The sequence below is a fragment of the Ailuropoda melanoleuca genome, chromosome 5 (genome assembly GCF_002007445.2).
Source record: "Ailuropoda melanoleuca isolate Jingjing chromosome 5, ASM200744v2, whole genome shotgun sequence".
NCBI lineage: Eukaryota > Metazoa > Chordata > Mammalia > Carnivora > Ursidae > Ailuropoda > Ailuropoda melanoleuca.
In genome coordinates this window covers 122,135,779-122,156,263 of record NC_048222.1, presented here as the reverse complement: position 1 = coordinate 122,156,263, position 20,485 = coordinate 122,135,779, and the positions used below count along the sequence as shown (strand labels likewise).

At 34.6% G+C, this 20,485-nt stretch overlaps 1 long non-coding RNA gene across 1 annotated transcript in view; it reads right to left on the bottom strand.

Annotated features, from left to right (window-relative positions):
- Positions 1-742: 742 nt before the first annotated feature.
- The window catches only part of LOC117802232, a 203,886-nt gene continuing 184,143 nt past the window's right edge, over positions 743-20,485 (bottom strand). Inside the window, exon 4 of the long non-coding RNA XR_004625301.1 lies at positions 743-929. This is a non-coding gene — a long non-coding RNA (uncharacterized LOC117802232). The remainder of the gene's footprint in view (positions 930-20,485) is intronic.

Genomic DNA, 20,485 nt, shown 5'->3' with positions numbered 1-20,485 from the left:
TTATGCTATGAATTGGATATTGGTGGTATATAAGACAAATATGGTCTTATTGCCATGAAATATATATATTATTGTATATACATGTACATTTTATATCCTTTACCCACCAATACCTTCCTGCATAAGTGTACATGCACACACACACACATTAATACACGGAGTAATACAATTCAGGTGAAAATGAATGTTATAGTAGTCTGTTATTTGCCAAGGCTGGGAAGGGGTTAAGTTAAAATGACAATTTTCTTTGGTTGACTAAAGGGCCAATTAACACTGTCAACTCCATTACTTGGAATTCCATTTCATAGTTTCTGGCTCTGAATCTCTCTGGCTTACCTTCGTCTGGTTTCACAACAGAGCATGTTTCAGAATATCTTCATATTTTTTTAGTGCAACTTGAGGATGCATGACATTTTTAATGCAAATGAGATCACTAACACATTCTCCCCCTCCTCTCTCTCTCTCCTCTCATTGTCTCCGATTCACTAGTGATATGGAGCGGTAAAATAAAGCATGTTAAGGATAATTTTTTCTTAGTAAGATATAATATTTGTTTAATTGTGTAAGTAATCTTTTATTCTTTCTCAAAGAACAAAATTTTGAGATATATTTAATTGTCTGAACACTTCTCTAATTCAAAAGTCCATCATATAAACTATAGATTATATGCTTCTCAAGGACAAAGGTTATACTTCCTTCATTATTTTTTATAATAATTTTTTATTATGTTATGTTAGTCACCACACAGTACATCCTTAGTTTTTGATGTAACGTTCCATGATTCATTATTTGCGTATAACACCAGTGCACCCTTCTTTTACTATTTTATCACCAGGTCCAATCACTGTGACTCATACTCATTAGAGGGTGGTTGAGTGAAGAACTGAATGTCAAGAAGTCAGCCAAGGTCTGGTGGCAGAGTGTTCCAACTGCAAAATGTCAAGAACATAGAAAAGAGAATGATGAGCAAGAACCAAGTATGCAATATAAGGACAGAGAGGACGAGATTGTAGGAGAAGAGCTTAGGAATGAGCCTTGGAATGTTTCAGTATTTTCAAAAAATGCATTAAGCACACAATAGTTCTCAAAAAAATTTATAAGAATTAACACATTTACTTAAAAAGTATTTAGAGAAACATGATTTACTTTTAAATCACTTTGTTTATGTAAGTAATAATAAGCTAAAATACAGAAACAATCAGCGAACCCAAATTATACTGGTATATATATGATTGAGTTTAAATATTCCATGTTTGTTTCTTAACACCTAAGGTCTTCCAATTATATTAATAACTTTTCCAAAAGGAATAATAATAAATAATAATAATAAATGTATACCGTGGGGTTCTTCCTTTTTCATTTCTTGTATGTTTTTATATAAATACAAGTGATGCTCTGAGTCTGCTGGAGACGGAGTGGGAGGGCGTTGACAGTGCCTGGCGCAATGGCCTTTATTGTATCTCTTAGTGATCCTTTCCTTAGGTTGACTGGTGGGGATGGGGCGCGAGGTCACATTCTTATCTTTCTGCTGTGCCCTACACTTACTCTCCTCAGCAGGGGAGTTGAGAGGAAACAGATTTCTGCCTGAGAGTCTGTCTGACCTGCTGTGTTTTTCCAAAGAACAAAAATAGGTGTTTGGTGACACAGTGGTCATGAATGGTCATGGTATTCTGAGATAAAGGAAGAAAGGAAGGGCCATTATTGTTGGGATTTATCTCTAAAAAATTAGTGGTTGAGAACCTTTGTAAAATATTAATATGAACTAAAATTAAATCGCACATTTGTAGTTTTTAATCTCAGTTGTCACTTAAAACTACCACCTTTTCTCCCTGCCAGGCTCTGAGCTCTGCTGTTTCAGCCTTTGATATGCTCCAGCTGCAGTCTCAATGCCTGGGCAACTTGGAAGTTTTAAAACCTTCTATGATCTTGTGATACATTTTATCAAAAAATGACACTTGTGCCTCTGAATTAGCAACCCACTGGCACTCTTTCACATTTCTTGAATGGCTGCTGGTAATTCTCACAATTGTAAACTATTTGGTGCAGACTTAGGCTGTTAATAGCTTTCCTTTGACTACTTTTTGATTCCCCTTGATTTTTAAAGAGTTTAGTTTCCTATATAACAACCAAGTTGGAACAAAGACTACCAAAAGGTGAGAAGTTTAATACATATTGCATAAAGCTTGAGGGTCTCAGGTCCATAATACTGTTGAAACTGAAAGTATTACAATTCTTTATGAGTGGGTTGGGGTCACTGATTGATGGAAGTTGATTGTTAGAGCTATGCCCGTGCAGTTTCCCAGTTTCTGAGATTTAGCCTGTCACCTATCTAATTTCTTATTTTAGGCTATTTGTGGCCAGTAAAACTCCACTTAGAAAGCAAAAGAGAAGAACGGCCCTGTTATTTGCAGTGCTGGCTAAATCAGAAATGAAAACATGTGCTCTTTGTCTTGTCTCATGTTGGCATTTGTGCTTTAATTCTCCTCAGAATAACTGGAACTTTAATGTCATTCTCTTCTGCTATGACATGATACTTTATGGGAACTTGTGTAAAGAAATAAACACCAGATCTCTTCACAATGAGTGCAATGCATAAATAACTATTTGTAGGCTTAGAAATTAAAACTACAGGTCTCCATATTTTCATTGTCAGGAATTTCATCTCCTTGGGCGGTATTTTTTTCTAATTTGGAAGCACTGCTGGTAAATCAGTGACTTTTAAATACGCCAGTCCATCAAGAGGGATAAGAGAAACAAGATCTCACTTTAGAGGGAAGGGATCTAAATGAGAATGCTGAAGATAGATAGTGTCTATCACTATGTTCTGCTGATCTATAATCCAAGCAAATACCATGATCAGATTCTACCACTCCTTTGAATGTGAACTTGGAAATTGTCTTATAACTCCCCCCTAAAACGTTAGTGATCTGCAACTTAGAAGATGCTAGTAAACTGCAGTGTTCAGGTTAATTTTTACTATGAAATGTTTCACAGAAATAAGCATAATGGAGCAAGGTTTGGTGGTGACACATACTTGAGGAAGAAAGGAATGCTTCTGATCTCAAAGCCTGATAATTAAGATGAGAAATGGAAATTGAGAAGGTTGACAAAGAGGATCAAGAGATATTACCACTGTCCAACCATAAACAAATTATAATCCCACCTATAGTGATAATTCAATTTCTTTATATCAACAAAAATAAGCAAAAACTTAGAAAAAAGCTTTTGCACTCCTTGCTCACAACCCTTCATATTTAATTGCTATCAATAGCTATAGAATCCTCCCATTTAATTTAAAATTGTGCATATGTCTCTGGCATAAAAATGGAGGAAACTCTGAGGATTGCAGGTTGCCACCCTCAACTTCTTTTTCCAAACAGAAAAATCAATAGCTTTGGAAAGAGGATTCAGGGCTTTGTTCTTCAATTGAAGTAAGGCTACTATGCAGTCAAAAAACAAAACCAGAGATTTAAGAGATCAGGATTATTTTGAATTATTTTAGGAAAATTTCTGCTATTCTTGGTTAAAGCACCTCTAAAGAAAGATACAAGATTTTTAAGTAACACTATTTTCTAACACTGTCTATACATCATTACTCTCCACAATTAATGAGAAGATTATTAGTGATAACTCATGTACATTTAACTCAGGGCAACAACATAGAGTTTTAAAATACATCTTTTAGGCTTACAATGGTGCTTTCCAATCAATGGCAGTATTTGAAACAGCGTGAGATGTACATTTCAGCAGTCAGTAGAAATATCTCCAGTGTTAGAGAAGCATTACAGAGACAGATAGAGATAGTTTCAGTAAGAATCACTGTGCCAGCTTGGTTCAAGAAGAGTGGAGGTTGCTTTCCAATCCAATGCCATCTCAGGCTTGTGACAGTGAGTATTTGGAAACACTTGGATATTTTTTTTGTGTTTTGCCAGGAATCATCTTTATAAATGGTCTTCTTGAGTAGTTCTGCTACATTTGTACCTCAAATCTGAATTTCAGACAGAGAGGCAACACAAAGGGAAGGTTGCATAAAAACAGCATCCTCAATATCACAATGGAAAGATTCAATTTTCATTTCAATATTTTACACTCTCAATATCACAATGGAAAGATTCAATTTTCATTTCAAATTTTAAGAACATGTACACCCTCAATATCACAATGGAAAGATTCAATTTTCATTTCAAACTTTAAGAACATGTAAAATATTGTTGTAATTTCTCCCTTGTCTCCAATAAATATTACTTTGTAATCAGTCTCTCATCCTAACTTTCTTCACAATAAATGGCACTTGCCTCCTTATCAAAAAAGATTATGGTATGAATTACAACTGAATGCTAATAAAAATTACTTCATGAAATGTAGGTTGTTCTTTAGAGAAGCAAACATTGTAGTTGTGGATGAGGTTTTAAGCTTATAAATGCAATTTAAATTGCAAATGTAAACTATCAGAAGGAAACATCTGTAAGTTTTCAATCAGGCATCCACTGATTTTTAACCAAATCAATAAATTGTACCAGGCCAATGTATTTGTACCACCCAATCAAAACAAATACGAACTATCTTCTTATTATCATAAAAGCAATAAAAAAGGCTTGCACAGCATTCTTCCCTTAATATGTCTTTCATTCTGCACCATAAAGATAACAAAGTGCTGCATTTCCAAAGAACATATTGTTTTACGCTGTATGTTTTTCATCACTGAAGTCTAGAGAGTATTGTTTTTTAATTTGCTGATGGAATCCATCAATTAGAATTAATTTAAATGTTGTGGGAGGATAATGACAATGGGTATGAAAAAGAAGAGGAATGTGTAGTATGAATTAATAGTGCTTTTATGGCACTTCTCATTGGATTCATGGCTGGGCTTATCTGATGAGTAAATAACTTATGGTTATGTCAAAGCTGGCAAAGGAGAATGTGGTTACAGTCATCTGATTAGAGACATTCATGTAAGAGAGATGGAATCAGTGTCTGTGATTAACTGTTATTAAAGTCTTATATATGAATATCATTTTTTAAATTGCTGACGTTGTCTTTAGTTCCTTGGCCTCAGTGTCAACTAATCAAAGTTTTTATTCCTGTCTGCCGCTAACAAGCTGTATCACTTAGAAACATTCTCTGTGGTGAAATTTACATTTTCCCCTACAAGAAAAAAATCTGTACACTTTCGTCCATCTTTAAGGCTCTATGATTCCAGTCATTCTAATGTGTAGTGATCCAGGTGACCAAAGTTCACTACGTTCAAGTCCTAACCACAAGTTGACTGGCATGAGTGACATCATGAAGATGCACTATTCATTACAAGGTAGATTGATCTGATTTCCATGTGGCTCTCTAAATTGTAAGCTTAGACAGCTGTGTTTGGTGGAGTTTGGAGTGAAGTTTAACACTGCCAATTTTACATATTTTCCCACTGGCTTGTGTTCTGAACCAGAAATGTTATCAGCAATAATTAATATGATAAAAATAATTCTTCCTGCCACACATAATTGGCACACAAGTGTGGGTCAGGGTAGGATGTCTTGGATACTTTGTCTCTGAGACATGAATTACTGAAAGCTCAGTATCATTGGGGAGCAAAATAATGAAACTTGGTTTTGGAAAGATAAGAAAAGATGAGAAAAAAACTAAAATGCTTAGTCGTCCTCTACAGAGGGTCTAGCCTAATATAAAATATGTTTCTGTATAGAGCCTCTCAGCTTGGCCAACAAATAGAACAAAAAGGAACATGAGCAAAATCTTATCTAAATTCAAAAACAAAAATTAGATGCAAACATTACTATTTTTCATTTACTATATCTTAGCACAGGCCTTCTGTGAGCCATAAATAGTCTTTAATTCATAACCTGGAGAAAATAGCTTATAAATATAAATGAAATGACTATATGGTGGCATTTAACAAATTAGATCATTATTTTGCATTTTTATATAACATGTCAATAGTATTTAAAATCTACTATGAATTGTGCCATTATTTTAGGAAAAAATAGCAAAGTTTCGTACATTTTAAATTCATCAAAAGAAAGAGAAAAATATTTCTGTTTCAACCAAGTATGGCAGCATAATTAAGTCAGTCAGATTGAATTAAAACTGCTAAATTAACTTGAAGCCCTTTCTGCCATCCGCTGTAAGTCTGCAATTTTTAATTAATGTTTAAAATGCAGTTTGCTTGTAGTTGATATTTAATTTATAGCTATAAACAAAATATGTAAGTTTATGGTAATTTGAATATTTTCCCCATGAAAGATTCTTTTGGCCTTAAAATGATAGAAAATGAATACAAATACAATTTAGCTCTTTTATAATTAAAATAAATGTTTCGCTTTCTTGTTGTTTTACTTTTAAGTAAATTAAAACTTAATATACCATAAACCCAAATAACTGGGGTATTAATTGTCTTTAAAATGTGACTCCACAACCTATGGAGTCTGAGCTAAATGGTGGCCAATTTCCCAAGCATCAATTTTGAAATTCTTTGGTAATTTCATATCATATTACATAATCAATTATGAATAAAATGATGGGCCCTTAGGGGAATATAAATTCATCAGGGTACATAGAATATACAATCTGGGCCTTGTTCCTTTGAAAAAAGGTCTATGAATTATTTAGATACTTATTATAAAAACTTCATTGTAAGCAAAATATAGAATTCAGTATTAAAATCTACATTTAGTTTATATATTTTAAAGGAAACATGACATCTCACTGTATCATAATTTTATACATATGCTAAATTTTTTATATGTAGGAATAAAGTGTTATTTTTGAAAGAAATAAATATAATCTGTTTGGAATTTTAATAAAATAATTATAGAAAAATCAAATGCTCAAAATCAAACTGAAAAATGAGCTTATGGCTACATTATTGATTTATTGTGCTATTGGAATCTGTGAAATGTAAAATAAAAACATACGGAAATCTTGTTTGAACCAATTAACAGTCTTTAGAAAACACCAAGCAACCTCTCTTTTTATATTACAGGAGATATTAAGTTTTGCTGAAGCAATTCTGCAGTGAATGAGATAATATGCTTTAGGTACTGTTCTTTCTTTTTTTGCAAGAGAGAGCACGTGCAAGGGAGCGAAAGGAGGTGGGTAGGGGAGAGGCAGAGGGAAAGGGACAGAGAGAATCCCAAGCAGACTCTGCATAGAGCCCAACGTGAGGCTCTATTTCATGACCCTGAGATCATGAGCTAAGCCAAAATCTAGAGTCAGAAGCTTAACCAAGTGAGCCACCCACATGGCCCCCCCCTTTTTTTTTTTTGAGATTTTGTTTTTAAGTAATCTCTACTCCCAAAGTGGGCTTGAATTTACAACCCTGAGATCACTGAACCAGCCACCCTTTTATTTCTGTTTTTTAAAAAAATTTATATAGTTTTCATTCACTCCTGGGCCTGTTGAAATAGCTATTGGGCATATTAACTGATCTTAATAGGCAATTTGAGTGGAATTTTCAGTTAGTGTTTCCTAGGTCTAAATATTTACCTATAAATAAATATAAAAATATATCTACAAAATAGAATTGATAAATACAGGGTTTACTAAAGTGTTCTTATATTAACAAGCTATATATTAAGGATACCTGACAAGGCAGGGGTGGGGGTACTTGAAGTATGCTGATCAGTGGAAGACTTTCTGAAGAAGTAGCATTTGATCTAAGTTCTTAAGACTGTGAGGGAGCAAACCAAGTGTACATCCAGGAAAAAGCAGAGGGAATAGCCAATGCATGGGCTCAGAAGCTTGAAAGGCCTTGTAGTGATTAAGGAACAAAAGAGACCCACGGGAACCTGTGAGCTAAAGACCAAGGAAGAAATGAGTTTGGGAAGGTAGTCAAAGCCCTGATGACAGAGGGCTCTGTAGGTCACAGGAGTCCGAGTTCTTATTCAAAGTGTAATAAGAAGAAATAAGAAATTTTAACCAGTTCTGTGATGGGTGGGTGGGATGGGGGTGGTGGTCAGTAGTTATTGGAGTTATATTTTCAAAAGAGCTACTGGACAATGGGCTGTAGTGAAGTTACAGATGAAGAGAGAGTTATGAAACTCAAAAATGGTTAGATAGATATCTTAAGATAGTTAATATTTTACTAAAAAATTCTATAATAATAGAATTTTATAGCACTATGTGTGAGATCCCATTGTCAATACTTCCCATGTACGAACTCAATCAGTTTTTATAATAGTTACATGAAACATCCCGATTATAACAGGCGAGGCAAATAAAGCACAGAGAGGTTAAGGAACTGCCAAGGTTTATACAGCTAGGAGGTGGTAGAATCAGGAACTGAACTTATAATATTTAATTTCAAATTTAATTGTATGTGATTTTTTAAAATTTATTTTTCTCCTAAGCATGCTAGATTCTAAAATATTGCTAAGCAAAGACTGGCTTTACCATTCTTTTCATATACAGCTGCTTACTTTACAGTTCACTATCTCAGATATAGGCTAATTATGCCACATAAAAAATAAGGACCATGAACTTTTTCTTTTCCCAGATACACGACCAAAATCAGAACTCAATAAATACTGTTAAATGACTGGTATAGTGACTAATATAACAAAATAAAAAATTATAAATGACTGGTTGAATATGCAGTCAGCCAATCTACCTTAGAAGTGTCTTAATGACGTATAGAGATTTAGATAGCTCAAAATATAATTTTGAAATTGGTGTTTTGATTGCTTTTTGCCTTGATATTAATTGAGAAAGTTAAATATATTTAAGTTTAGTTTATCATTTTAATTATAGACAATTTCTACAGATAAGAATATTCTAATTTTATAGAAGAAAAATTAAAGGGCAGTCTGACCTACCTGAGGGTTTGAAGGCACAAAACAGTTAAAAACAAAAAATATGGGGCACCTACTGTCTCAGTCTGTTAAGCTCTGCCTTCGGCTCAGCTCATGATCTCAGGGTCCTAGGATCCAGCCCTGTATTGGGCTCAGTGGGGATCTGCTTCTCCCTCTGCTTCTGCCCCTCCCCATGCTTGTGCTCTCATGCTCTCAAGCTCTCCCTCTTTCTCAAATAAATAAATAAATAAATAAATAAAATCCTAAAAAACAAAACAAAACAAAACAAACAAACAAACAAACAGAAAAACCCCAAAAAGTAGCAAGTGTGAGTTAGAGTATGAAGGTAAAGAAACTTTTATATATATGCCGTGTGAATTTGTACAATCACTTTGAAGAGAAACTGGAAATAACTATAAAGTTGAAAATATGCCTGTCCTTAACAAACAATTCTACATGTACTAAGTGTATATATACACTTATGTACTAAGCGTAAATATATATACAAACACACACCTATGTACTAAGTATAAATATATATATATATAGTGTGTCAGTATATATATACATATATAATAAAAATATTCTAGAGAAAATTTTGATCATGAAGAAGAGATATTCACTGCAGTATCATTGACAATATATAAATATTAAAAACAACCTAAATTTCCACCAATATGGGAATGGATACAAAACTGTAATTGAATCATACAATGGAATAATTCATAATAGTTAAAATAGATGTATCTAATATCTGTCAGCATGGAAAGAAGAATGGTGAATTAAATAAGATTATTACAAAAAGATTCATAAATTTAAAAAACCTGTATTAAATATTAAAATACCCCCAAATAATAATATATATATTAATAATAATGATATATGTTATTTAAAATAAAGTAAATGTAGAAAAAAAAAATGAAAAGAAAGTATGGCTTCAACCCAGGGTAAAGTTGACCTCTGAGAAGGATGAAGGGGATAAGATAACATTAAACATATTTTATCATTTCATTTCTTTACAAAAAAATAACATATAGTAAGTATGAGAAAAAAAATTAACATGTTAAAGGGTGTGAAGATATATATATTTACATTATGAAGGTTTGCTGTGTTTGCAATATATTGCAACTGAAAATTCTTCCACTTTTCCCAAATCAACAGAAAATGTCAATTTGATGACTTGATAAATAGATTCAAAGTGTTGTGGACATGCAAACACTAAAATCTGGTTTTGGTTTTCTTTAATTTAGTTTTCCTTTTAAAAAAGTAGTATATATTTTCTTATTTTATATGTATATTTATAGAAGCCCATGAATCAGAAATTCACATTAGGAAACATGTCAGTACTCTGTATGCTAGATAATTTATAAGATCTGTCACAGACACTTTTTTTTTTAAGATTTTTATTTATTTATTTGACAGAGAGACAGCCAGCGAGAGAGGGAACACGAGCAGGGGGAGTGGGAGAGGAAGAAGCAGGCTCCCAGCGGCGCAGGCAGCCTGATGCGGGGCTCGATCCTAGGACTCTGGGATCACACCCTAAGCTGAAGGCAGACACTTAACGACTGAGCCACCCAGGCACCCCTCTCACAGACATTTTTTAAAGGAGAAAATTATATTCATAAAAGGAATTATCCAAAGTATTTACCCACTCTTAAAATTCTATGATGCCATACTCTCCCATGCAAGCACTCCAGACTGCTCATGCCAGCCTCATAACTTCCATATAAAGTTAATATTACTGTTAGCAATACAAGTAGAGAATCTAAGGCTTAAAGAGATTAAATAACTTGACCAAGTTCACAAATCTAGGAACCTATATCCATCTGATTCCAGAGTCGTCATCCTTAGCGACCATATCACACTGCCACACAAGCAGAAGCCTGCTGAAATTGTTTGGTTCACTCAGATGTGTGCAATTAATATATCACCAAAGTGTATTTCTTAGCCGTCTGTGTCCAGTACAACTCAAATCCTGTTCATGTCTACTAACTTAGTAACCCATTCACAGAAAGTGGCTAAAGCAATTTAAACTTTTCTTAAATATCAGATTAATGCCAAGGAAAACTTAAGTTTGAAAGGAAATGAAAACTAAGTAATACATCTGTACAGTTGGATTTAATTAATATTCACATGATACCCATTTTAAATTGAGAAACCAAATGGAAGAGAATTTCTCAATATAATTAACATTTAAAAATATGCTTTTTATTTATATCTGAATAGTTGCAAGATTTAAAAATGTCAATATTGCTTATAATACAATCCACTTTTAAAATGCGGCTATTTACATTGTACTATTGTACTAAAGATATTTTTTTTTAAAGATTTTATTTATTTACTTGACAGAGATAGAGACAGCCAGTGAGAGAGGGAACACAAGCAGGGAGAGTGGGAGAGGAAGAAGCAGGCTCACAGCACAGGAGCCTGATGTGGGGCTCGATCCCATAACGCCGGGATCACGCCCTGAGCCGAAGGCAGACGCTTAACCGCGGTGCCACCCAGGTGCCCCTGTACTAAAGATATTTTAAGGAGGATCAAAGAAAATGAACAGAGATTAAAAGTTTATACAAAAATAAATATAAAGGTTATCAGGTGAATGATGTAGATATATATGCATATATTTATGCATGATAAGAAGCTATAATGTTCTAATGTCATTATTTTCATTATTCATTAAAAGCCTGATACTATAAGAATATACCATTATTTGTAATAATTTATTGTACTATTTCATATGTAAATATAAATAATACCATATTGAAATTCACTTCCCATTTATAGACAATATAATAAATTAAATATAATTAAAATGAAACTAATACATGTATATATAAAGTATGTTATATTTAGATTCTTAGAAAAGTAATTGCATTTTTCAGAAAATAATGCTTTGCTTATAGCTATATAAAATAATAATCTGAAGATAATTTAACATTTATAATATTGTTGTTAAAGATATATGATAAATTTATACTACTTCCCTGAAGTTGAGCTGTTCTGTTTGTTTTTCTTTATATTTATTTTTAGACCTTTTTTTTTTTCATCAGAAAGAGATTTGTGGTGAAGCATTATTTATTTCCTCTTGTCTGGCAGTTCAATTTACAGGTAGAACACTTAGATTGGCACATTTCTCTTTCCTTCCCTTGTTCTCATTAGCAGGGAGTCTTAATCTCCTCTTTCCTGTGCCTTTCTGAATAATCACACTATATCACTATCCCAGTGGGATCTAAACAAAGATTGAGTAGAAAATTAGGATCACAACCAAGTAGGTTTAAGAATAAGGTCATAATAATGAAAAATCAATAGAACATACAAAGAGGCATTTTAAAATCAGTTTGATGCTTGTTTGTGTGCTGTTTATGTTACAATTTCCATGATTCCACTACCTTTCAGTTGAAATCTATGGCAATATAGTCCATTTTCCCTCACAATAAAACATATCATACAGGCTCTCTATGCCCTCCAAAATTGATTTCAGTCCTCCTGAACCTGGTCAGTACTATTCTTTATGATCATAAGAAGCCCTACTGTGCTTATAAATGAATCTATTTATGTACAAAGAACTGTGGTGACCTGTTCTAAGTTATGTAATCGCTTTTCATTCTTCTTGCCCTTATTCAGATAGGCATGGGTAAAATAATATAGAGAAGATGAGTTTTCTTCATCATAGTTAGGCTGACATTCAAATGCCTTGGAGATTCCGGTGCAGCCGTGCGGAGTGACAGATGATATACCTGAGTAATGACATCCTGACCCACTGCCAGACTAGGTATTGATATTACATAGGCAGTGCCCAGCTGGATGTGAGAGAAGGAACAGACAAGCTTAAAGAGAGTGAGATGTGCAGCACTGTGCAAGCGTTTCTGCTTAGTCATCCAGGAAGGCAGGAATTGTTTCATAACACAAGATGAATAATGCAAAGCCTTCCATGAGAATCAAAACAAAGTTTTAGTTGATACAGTGACTGTTTATCTAGCATTTACATTTTAAAGACTACGGATATTGTAAGAAAGTCAAGTAGGAGCAATGGAAACCAGACAGTGAGGAACAAGACCATCGCAGAAGAGGGGTCACTGAATTTGAAGGAAGAAAAATGCAGTTTTGATTATGACCAAGTATTGGCAAGCAATGATTAGTGGCTGTTTTCAGTTCTTCAGGATGGATGGTAAAATCTTAGCAAATTGAACTCTTAACTTGTTAATATTTGAATAAATATTTGGCTATATGGTAAGCAGCGAACTAAGTATTTTCCTTGAAATATCTTCTTTGATACTCAAAACAATCCTATGGTGGAATATAGAATCTCTAGTTTAAAAAAAAATGGAAACACACCAGAGAAACAAACAAAAAAGTAGTAAATGGTTGAGTCACAAACCTATTCTCAAAGTCATTAAATCATATTGCCTAAAAATATAGTAGAATCAAATCAAATCCCTCTCAATTTACTGTGTGTGACTTGAATGATAAATAATACATAGTCCTAATTGGAGAGTAAGGATATAGTTGTTTTTAGCCATATTTTTGTCAATTAGATGAAATTCTAAATTTAAAGAACTCTCAGATTTTGTTTTATATCTGTGTATCTATTAATATCTACAACTTGGCTACCTTTACTCTACCTGGAAATAAAAGCCAAAATTCTATGGCCCACAGTGGAAAAACCTGGCAAATAGGTCTATCCCCTGATAATTTTATTCATCACTCTTTCATTTATGAAACAGTCTAATGATATAAAATACTGTGAACCATAAAAACATGGTTCTTCTGGTCATGGATATTATAGAATTTTGAATTAATGAAAATTAATTACATCCGGGTGTTCAGTTAATCTTACTAGTGCATTACCATCTTCATACAGATTGAAAGCACAAATCCTTCAAAACAAATTCCTCCTTTAGCAGATCTATCAATGCAGGTAGGGGAACCAAGTACGCAGAGATTGTAGGGCCACAGAAAAACTGTCAATATTACTGAAAGAAGAACCCAAAGTTATAACTTACTAACAATGAAATTCACTACAGCCATCGAGATTGCATTATTGGACTGTATTAAGTACACATTGGGGAGGCACTGAAGGACCTCAGACTGAAGGGCTGAGAACTTTCCACTGTGGCCCTCTCATGTCTTTAGGCCCTGCAGCTGTTCCTCTCTATCCACATTTGTTTCTGACATTTGGTCCCTATCTCTTGCCATTTCTCTGGATAAAATCCAATTTGTCCAAACAATGACTGCTACTTGTAAGATAATATCTCTGTTTTCCAAACTGGCTGAGTTTTGGCTGAACTTTGAATCTCCTGCTAAAGCCTATACAATATTCTGCCCTCAGGCCCTAAGTTAGAAGTTTCCTTAGGAACCTACTCATCCCAGCTTTTTAAAAAACATTCTGGTTGGTTTTCTGCTATGATACTCACGGAGCCTTGTACATTGCCCGAAAAACAGAAAGAAAATGATCTATAATATTCATTGCTAACTGTTGTTTATAATTAGGATTTAAGAGTTATTCTCTTGTGATAGCTTGTGCTTTTTGTTTCCCCTCTCTTCTTATGTCTCCCCACAGCATTTTGTGCAGGGGTTCTCAACCAAGGGCCATTTGTTGATGTCTGGAGATACTTTTTGCTGTCACATCTGGGAAGTCACAGTGCTACTAGCACCTGGGGATAGTATCCAAGGACACTGCTAAACATCCTATGGTGCACAGGACAGCGCCTCCCAACAAAGAATTATCTAGTCCAAAATGCCACGAGTGTTGATGCTGAGACATTTGATTTACAGGAAGAAGTTCAGTTACTATATAAGATATGCAATTATTAACAAATATAGAAAGCCCAAAGAGTTAAAAATTCTATTTAGGATATAAAGTTTATCAAAAAGTGGTTTGGTGTTCAAACTTCCTTTTCCACTGTAGTAAAACAGTTGATCTTTAAAAGCATGCATTTTAAAATAGATTCCTAGCATCTATAAAAAAATTTAACATTCTCAAAACTCTTACATATTTCTATTCCATTTAGCACGTCTCCATAATTAACTCCATTTTTTTTCCAAAAATGCAATGAGATTGACACTAATAGTATGACTTATTTGTACTGATTAAATTGTCTCCTAATTATAAAAGGCTAAAAATAGAACTAAAATTCATTTTGCATAAATTTTTTAAATAACAAAACTGGTTTTCTTGTTCAATTTAAAAATGATTGCTTCTCTGTTTGATTGCATATGTATATTTAAATGTTCAAAACTGTTTATATTAATATGTATTATTATTAGATCCTTTAGAAGACAATCTTTTATTTCATATATGAAATAATATGAACATATATGAAATATCTTACATATATGTAAGATATTAATCTCCTAATTTGGGCATCAATATTCATGTTTCTGACTACAATAAGCACAATTGACCATTATACCTTTTTTAATTGTCAACTAAAGGATATTTAAAAACTATAATTTGGCACAGTTTAAAAATATGAAAATTATACAGATCTAAAAGTTGCATCAACAAAAAAGAGAAATAATATTTTTTTTTTTTTTAAGATTTTATTTATTTATGTGACAGAGAGACAGCCAGCGAGAGAGGGAACACAAGCAGGGGGAGTGGGAGAGGGAGAAGCAGGCTCCTAGCGGAGGAGCCTGATGTGGGGCTCGATCCCGTAACGCCGGGATCACGCCCTGAGCCGAAGGCAGACGCTTCACCGCTGTGCCACCCAGGCGCCCCAAGAGAAATAATATTTTAAACTAAAATTTTATGTTTAAATTTGAAAAAACTAACACTAGTTTAAAACAATATGCATTATACAGAAAATTTGGTCAAAGTCAAAATGACAAGGCAAGATGTCTGAAAAATTAGAACTTTTCTGCAGAATATAATCCTAGTTCCAGATTTAAAAAAAAAAAACTAAGTTGTCAGTTATTCATTTGTCTCTGTAGTTATGATGTTTTTCACTAAATGGACTAGTCCAACAAACAAAATTTTATCTAATGTAAGAAGTTTCTAAACCAGAATGAACTCAAATCCCTCTGGAGTAAAGGTGGGGGGTCACACTGCAGAGTGATCTTATGGCAACCTGAAAAAAGTTGGGATGGTGGAGCAGGAACAGGACAGGACTCTTACGGAAAAACAGAATATAAGAAATTGAATAGTCTCAATATCCATATTTAAAATTCATTTTTGGTTCTTAAACTGAGCCCCTTCAATATGGCAGATGAGTGACATGGATCCTGTTATTTCCCTAACTCACATGGTTCAAATTTCTGTGAAGATGTCACTCTGTCAGTCACCCCTCATGGATAGTGTTTACGAAGGGCAGGACAGTGATTAAGACCAATTCATGCCAAAGGCAATAAAGGGTATCTATTACCTATGGAGAATATTGAGATTTTTAAAACAATAATAAAACCAACCAAAGGTTTGGTCTGCTTTTTATTATCACCACGTTCTGGCAATTCCGAATAACATGATAAAATATTTCTTCTCTGTAAATAGATTGTTGTCACTATTAGCCATCCCTCTTGGTCATTGCTCATGGACAACTTCCCTAATCACCACAGATTAAGCCAGATACTCTTATCGTCCATTTCCTTACAATCCCTATCTTTATCTTAGTGCTTCCCACAATTAAAATAAGTAATTTTTCAATTGATTAATCATATGACAAATTTTCCTCTAGATTGTGACCTTTAAAAAAATAAAGCCTTGGGGTGCCTGGGTGGCTCAGTCAGTTAAGCCTCTATCCATGGCTCAGGTCATGATCCCAGGATCCTGTGGTTGAGCCCTGAGTTGGACTCTGTGCTCGTCGGGGAGCCTGCTTCTCCCTCTCCCTCTGTCTGTGTCTCCTTGCTTGTGCTCTCTCTGTCAAATAAGTAAATAAAATCTTTAAAAAAAATAAATAAAGCCTTTTTCATATTTTCCAGTGTATCCAGCATACCTTACTATATAGATCATCAGTAAATTCTTATGGAACACATGCATGAATGATACTGATGAAGAATGAATAAATGAATGAATAAAATATAATGCCTGATTTAAACATTCCTAAAATTTTTCAAGAATTGTGTTTGGATTTTAAAACTCTGAATCAAAACTATCATTTATCTATGCATCTCTAATGGATTGGGTAATTTATTCTCAATAAACCTTTACTTAGCTGAGACACTGTCAAATGAATGTGCCCAATATACAATGGTCTTTATGCTTTTTCCTGTAACAGAAAGTGAATTAACCTGACCATTGTCTTTTTAAAAATTTCTTCTATTGAAGATATCACAGTGAAATTACTTTAGTAATATTGCTTGATAAATACTTACTGTGTCATATTTTAATGAATTTTTTAAGACATTTTACTTATTTATTTGACCAAGACAGAGAGAGATAGAGAGCACAAGTCAGTGGAGGGGCAAGAAGGAGAGGCAGACTCCCCACTGAGCTGGGAGCCTGACCTGGGGCTTAATCCCAGCACCCTGGGATCATGACCTAGCCTAAGGCAGACGCTTAACCAGCTGAGCCACCCAGGCACCCAAAGAATTTCTTTTACGTATATCTTATCTTATTAAGTTTTAATGATCCATTGCTTACACATTACTGCTGCATCTTTAACTGCTTCCTTGCTGAATTACAACCAGCTATATTGTCAGTTTATCAGTATTACATCTTCAATCCCAAGTAATAGACACCAGTGATCTTTAATATATATATTTCATACAACTGCAAATCTTCAAGTATGGGAGGTGGCAAGGTTGATAACATTATATATAATAACCAGATTCTTAACATTTCTCTGATCAGGAATCTTTTCTTCATCATTACAAAATGGCTATAGTACTTCCCAACATCACCTCATAGCAATATTCACAAGGAAATTTTCTCAGAAGCCTCAAGGCCAACTTCCCTTTCAGTCTTATTGGCCAGAAGTAGGTCACATGTCCACCCCTAAGCCAATCCTTAACAAAGAAAAATGTCATTATTGTCACTGTAACTGGCCCAGGCTAATCAGGATCTCTTTAGAGCTGGGATTGGCAATCACCTACCCCTAAGTCATGTGGGAAAAAAATATATTTCTGGAAAAAAAAATTTTTTTTTTTTTTTAGCAAGATAGAAAAGTTGAGGGCCCTCAGAAGTGGGCATTAAAAGTATCTGCCATCCTAAGTATCTTGGAAATTGTCCTTACTGAGCAAATTATATAAAGGAGCTTAGAGACCATTATTTATACATTATAAATCAATGATATAAATCTTTATTTGCATTTGATTTTTGAATTTTAGAATAGTAATCTTATTCTCACTGTTTTGTTGATATTGTGAGGTTAATATCATCCAGGTTTGTGATAAAAGTTTTTGAAAACATGGAAGGTGATAGAAAAATAGAAATAACTTTTAAAGCCTTTACATATAAAAAAGAAAACTATTTGTCATTTTAAAAATGACCATTGAACCATTTCTTCCCATTTTGGTGAACTTTAATCTCTTTTATTGTGAAATATTTTTTAAAGGATTTCAATGCTCTCTTACAATCAGGGTTTGGAAAGATAATGTTTAGTTTTTTAGAAATGGATTTTTGGAATGAGGTCACTCTTTGATAGTATGATTCACTCTCTGAGCCTTGTTCAGCTCTATAATTTAGTCCCTTCATGGTAATGGTCCTCATGCTGAATGGTAGGCTTCACATTTCACTACTGGAGAATTTATTATGTTTTTCTTAAAAGCCCCACTTTCTCTGATATTTAAAAATAATCTTACTTAAAAAATTAATGAGAAATATATTTTGTATTTACCAGTTATTGAAATGTTGGATGATGTTTAAAATATCCATTAGTGAATAACAATGTGCATTCATATCTCTGCAGTGGTACTTCTCAGAGCAGAGAAATATTATCCAAATGAAGCTATTAAACAGGAGGTTTATCACAAATGTAAAAAGTGCTATATAAAATATACTTCTTTTGGAAGCCAGAAGAACCTCAGAGGCTTAAAATACTCTAGGATCAAAAATAGAACGCTACAGTTTGTTAGGGGTAGAAGTATACTTATCTTCCTTCTTGGGGCTAACCAAAGGAGAATAGATAGGATTCTCAGTGGATGAAAAGATTATCTTTTAATAGTTGTAGACAAAGGTCCAATAATTCTCCAAATTTGCAGATGGCAGATGACAATTTGTTTTATTCATACACCCCATTTGAATATAGTCAAGGACCCAAGCAGGGACTATGCACAACCAAAGAGACTGGGTAAAGAGGACCAGTTTATAAAGATAGGGCCTGCCTGGTGTGCTTATTACAAAGGAAGCAGATGCCCAAACTAATGACCTCTAGGAAACCAGGCCCTAAATAAATGGAGAGAGGAGACAGGAGAACACGTTATGCACAAAAGGTGATCTTTAAAATGTTAATTTATTTAATAACTTAATCATTCCCACTTTCAAGAGGAAGAGAGAATGAGAAAGAAGAGTTCCAGAGGAGCTCTCCCTCAGCACTGCTTCCAAATGTTGGCAGATTTTCCTTTTTTGTGAGCTCAGGCAGGAGCATGAGGACTGGAGGCACAATTCCACATACCTAGATCATTAGTAAATGGCATGGTATAGCTTCAAGGTACAAGAGAAATGAAATACACGTTTGAGATTTTAAAATTTAAAATGCAAAGCTAGCACTAATTTTATTTTAGAGAATTAAGATGTCTTTCTACACAGTGATTTGGGATGGAGACAAACAGAAATAGTGTTCTGAACTAGTAATTTTATTTAGGAAAATTTACACATTATTTTCAGTAAATGTAGGATAAGAGCCCATGTAAATTTTATGACAAAGGATATTTTTTAAATTTAAAAAGTTAAATATATTAAGTAGCAGCTTTTAAAAAACCAAAGGAGTTTGGCTGAGACAGACTCTCAATCTGAAGTAGAGTAACAGGGCAATAGAAAGTTGAATCTAGGGGAAGGAAAAAAGATGGTGGAGGAGTAGGGTCCCCTTTTTCAGCTGGTCCCCTGAGTCGAGCTGGATATGTACCAGACCATCCTGAAAACCCACGGAATCAGCCTGAGACACAGGAAGATACATCTGGATCTCTACAAATGAACATCTCCAGCGCTGAGTATTGAGGTGCAAAGCGGGGAGCCGTGAAACCGCACACAGATATTGGAAGATAAACAGAAGGGGGAGGGAGCTGCCACGTTAGGGCGCCAGGAAGCAGTAACCACCTGCATGGGGGAGCGGGTGGACTCACGGACCGGCACCTGCGAGAGAGCAGACTGAGACCGTGAGCCAGGGAACGCACGTGACCAGTCTGAAAACCAGAGCTCACTGGACCTGGACTAAAACCGGGAGCTCAGGAGCATGCACATCCAAACTGAAAACTGGAGCTCTGGAGCTCACACTCTAACTAGACTGAAACTGGGAGCTCAGAAGCGTGCGCATGACCAGACTGAAAACCGGCGCTCTGGAGTGCATGTGAACCACACTGAAACAGAGAGCTCAGAAGTGCACGGGAACCGGGGTGGCTGGTAGTGTTAGAAGCACAAAGGACAGAGACGTGCCAGCCCTGCAAGTGAGGGCTGGGACACCGGCTGTGGGGCGCACAACCCAGGACGCTGCAGGGTTTTTAGCAGCACGAACAGAAACAGAGTTAAAGTGGCCAAGAGAGCTCAGTGGAGAGAGGACTGGGATCTCTCTGTTCTGAGACAGAGGCTAGGATATGGC